This window comes from Miniopterus natalensis, chromosome 6 (genome assembly GCF_054644295.1).
Source record: "Miniopterus natalensis isolate mMinNat1 chromosome 6, mMinNat1.hap1, whole genome shotgun sequence".
NCBI classification, from domain to species: domain Eukaryota; kingdom Metazoa; phylum Chordata; class Mammalia; order Chiroptera; family Miniopteridae; genus Miniopterus; species Miniopterus natalensis.
In genome coordinates this window covers 13,444,204-13,448,612 of record NC_142086.1, presented here as the reverse complement: position 1 = coordinate 13,448,612, position 4,409 = coordinate 13,444,204, and the positions used below count along the sequence as shown (strand labels likewise).

Genomic DNA, 4,409 nt, shown 5'->3' with positions numbered 1-4,409 from the left:
AGATCACTGATTAAAATGGCTCATTAAGGAAGTAACTTGCATCTTATTAATAACCAACCAAATTCTCTTCATCTCACAAACTGTTGTTAAATAGTTTAGTCTTAGAAGGAATTTCTCTGTCTTCTCCAAATAGCAATGATTTATTTCTTAATACCTTTCTTAATTTCAGAATGCTAGTCTCTTAGTGCACTTACAAAAGGGAATTTTAAAAGACAGATTATTTTTGTGCTCAGGTGAATTTTTCACATTCTTGGGTAAAGCTGCATAAAACACTCTCCCTAAAAACCGCATAACAAATATTCAGATAAATGAAAATATCCGATAGGCTTTCATCACTTTAAATTTTGTCTGTTAGGGTGCTCAGTCTTCTTCCTACACCTCCAAAATATGAATGTTTCCTAAGTGTAATTTTTTAAAGTTTATTTTCCTTTTGAAAAAGGCAGTGGAAATCACAAAGAATAAGGGAGAGACTACTAATTAAAGGTCACGTTTACTAATCTAGCACTGTAATTCCGGGCTTAGGGCCTCCCAAGCAGCTGGAAGGAGGAAGGGAGGAGGTGAAGATGTTGGAAAAGTAAGGGCAGTTCTTAACTTGTGGCCCCATCTGTGCTCAAAGCAATACAAGGTCTGGCCAAGGCTGAGACTGGAGATAAGAAAGGAGCGTTGGTTCGGCTGTAAAGGAGGCCCTGGAGAAGAGGGGAGTCATGATTTCCTGGAGGCAGTGCTGGAGCTGGCCTCATGAACCAGGGGGTTTCTTCTTGGCATCCAAGTCCTTTTTAATTTCTTCAAGTTTTTAGCCAGGTTTGGTATGTCATACTTCTGAGCCAGATACACTCCAACCAGGTTGCCAAAAGTAAATCCGAGCAGGAACTGGAACATGATGTCAGCAAAGATGCCCGAAGGGTGGTGGCAGCTCCTTGGGCCATTTCTTTCCTGTGTTCCTCCAGGCGAGGGGCAGGACTGCCATCAGCTTCCCTAAATTTTATTTTTCAATTACAGCTTACATTCAATATTATTTTGTTTTAGTTTCTAGGGTACCACACAGTGGTTAGGCAATGCCTAAGATATATCTTAAGCTGGTTATCTTTCTGTCTTTACTATTCTCGTGGAGATCCCACCTAATAAATGCTTTATCTCCACTCAGTAACACCCAAATCTTTTCTTCTCATGGACCTACCTCTCCGAAGATCACCTGCGGTATCTCTATGTTTATCATTTGCTATGGCTATCAGATATTCTTCTTTCACACAAAATTCAATATTGAAAAACAACTCATAGAGCTGCATGACTAATAAGTAGACATCAATTATTTTCAAAAGGATTTTCAATATCTTAAAGTCTATAATATTCACAGTTAAGGAAAAGGCTGCATTTAGGTTAGCAGAAGTCATGCTAAACTACAAATAATAAAAAGTTGGGTTGGGGTCCTGAGTGTCCCCTAACTGATTATGTGACCTTTGCCAGGGTCACTGAATACCTTCCTTATATCTAAACAAGGATTAGAACTTTGTATATTCTCCTACTCTCCAATCTGATATCATTTAATGACCAAAACTAAATAGTCATCCTTTCCCCCTTCCTTTCTGTTTTTCATGACTTTCCCACTTCTATGACTTACATCCTGATTTCTTATTCACCCAGGCTCTTGGAGTTTAGTTTAGTCTTAGAAGGAATCTTAAAAATCTCCTGATATTTTGAACTCTAAATGCAGCCAGTCAAAATGTATTGGCAGTTCATATTTTTATTTTGATTCTTGCATAATAATATCCTTGAAATGCATCCCTTCCTTCCTATTTCAAGGTATTCTCCATGATCTAGGTTTTTATTACTTCATCTCTAATATTAAAATTATCCTAACATTTCACTGGTCTCTTTTTTATTTTCCTACTCCTTTCCCATCCTTAATTAAACTGGTTTTCCCAAGTTTTCTTAATCTTTCCCTGTCTCATTATTTTTTCCCAAAAATGATATCAGGTGATGTGAAAAGAACACCACTTTCCCAAGTTTTTAAAAAATAGAAAGAATGATAAACATAAGTAGAATCATAAAAAAGCGGTCACAAAGGATGTTTGAAATAATAGATGATGTTTTAAGGTGCTGCATATGTGATCATTAATTAAGTGCCATGGGAAACTAATAAAGCATTCCATTTATTTCTCACTTCACTGAACACATATTTTACTTTCTGTAAGCATGTTCTTTGGAGAGATTAGCGTCTACTCTCACAAGGTGATTGCTGGGAGAACCAGGATCCACCTGGTAAAAGTGGCTGAGATTATTTCCCTTGTTCCAAACACAGCTGCCTTCCTCTACCATCCCTTCCCTATTAGTCTGCCTGCTCGCTCATCGCTAATTTGTTCATCCCCTGATCACTGGCAATATGACCATCCCTGGCTACTTTAGCTCTTGTATCTATAACCAGACTCACTGCTCATTCATACTTGTCCTCTGCATATATGTCCTCTGCAAATAAGTCTAATGCGCATATTCCAGCCACCTCCCAGGTCCCCGCAGACCTTCTTAATCATTCTTATTAGAATGATTCTCCTCATTCTTTTTTTAAAAAAATATATGTCTTTATTGATTTCAGAGAGAGGAAGGGAGACACAGAGAGAGAGAGAGAAACATCAATGATGAGAGAGTCATTGGTCAGCTGCCTCCTGAACGCCCCCCACTAAGAACTGATCCTGCATCCCAGGCATGAACCCCAATCGCCTGGATCCTAGGTCAGTGCTCAACCACTGAGCCAAGCCATCCAGGCCTCCCCATTCTTTATAATGCTGATGATTATTGGAATAAGTTTAAAGCTCAGGTGACCTTTTTTTACTATAATGTTAGTAAGACACATCACCATCAAATATATTATATATTTTAGATATTTACCTTTGTATTATTTGTCTTCTCCTTATAAATCTATGAATGACGAGTGTTTGTATTTAGTTCACTGGTGTGACTCAGCACCTAGAATAGTGCCTGGTGCAATGGAGGTGCTCAAAACACATTTGCTGTGAGCATCACTTACTTAGTGCTGAGCCTATAAAGCCCTATCTAATCTCACATGAGAGCCTGTTGCAGTTTAAATTATAGGTGTACACATTATTTCTTCAACTGGCAGGAGGCCTGGGTTCTGCAATGATTGCAGGGTATTCCCAGAATGAGGCTAGCCCATCATAAGTAACGCGACAAAAATCTTTCAACTGAAAAGAAGAAAAAAGCTGGACATTGTGCTTTGGTATTAAAACTGTAAGTAAGTGTCATACATTCAGCACATCCTGCAAAGTTCCATTCAAGTAAATTATATCTTTAATGATTCAGATTACAATTTTAAATATAACTGCATTTTATTGATTGTCTATAAGGAGATTTTAACATTTTGACTTTGGTAACTTAACTATGTAGATTCCCCCCCCACCCCAAAAGGTAATGGAAAATGACCTGCAAAATAATAATTAGATCATTTAGGCATTAACTGTCCTAAATTTTTGTAAGTGAATAATTTTGAAATAAAAGTGTTTTTACTGACTGGAACCTCATCATAACTTATCTGCCCAGTTAGTGTTTTACATATTGGATTATTTTAAAGAGGCAACACCTCTTCAGAAAGCATATAAGTTGTACACTTTTATTATATTATTCTAAACTTAATCAGAGATTTTAAAAAACATCATGCACACTTCTTTTCAATAGGACTGAAGGTACACTACATGTTTGTTAGTAACCTTCTTCATTGAGATATTAATTGAAAGAGTATAAACACACAGAGAACTCACTCTATTTCCCAGGGGCTAAATAGTTAGGACCCAAAAGATGATGAAGAGATTTTCAATTTTTAATTAATTAATAAGTTTCAAAGTAGGTGGCTAATAAAACTCATTAGTAGGTGGTCTTATCAATGAGCATATCTGTAGGGAGTCTTCCACATCATGGCCTGTCAATAAATGAGGAGAGCTGAAGATTTCCATTATACGGGAAGTAGGCATTTTAAAAAGGATGTTTGTATAGATTATTTTCAAAAATGAACACAGTAGGAAATAAAGATACTGAACCTGAGAACTAATTTGTTTCAAGATATCAGCAGCTTCAATTATAAGCAAAACTTTGCAAGTTCAGGTTGATATAAAGGATTCCATTCCTGACGTCCTAATAAAAAAATAATTTAATAAATAACCATTTGCAAAGAACTCAGATGTGTCATTCTAAAATAAATCTGAATGACTGCATACACAGCTATGTCACATACATCATCTACAAGACTAGAATTCAAAACTTCAATAATTAAAATTAATCCATGTGATAACTTTGTAACCAGAAGTTTAAAAGCCGTCTTCCCCAATTTTTATTGTAGAGAGATATAGTTTAAAAATATTGATTCTAATTTCTAATGAATCCATCTAAAAACTCACCCACAA

At 36.3% G+C, this 4,409-nt stretch overlaps 1 pseudogene; it reads right to left on the bottom strand.

The window, feature by feature from the left end:
* Window positions 1-736: 736 nt before the first annotated feature.
* LOC107528595 (short transmembrane mitochondrial protein 1 pseudogene) lies at window positions 737-879 on the bottom strand (annotated as a pseudogene).
* Between the last annotated feature and the right edge of the window lie 3,530 nt (window positions 880-4,409).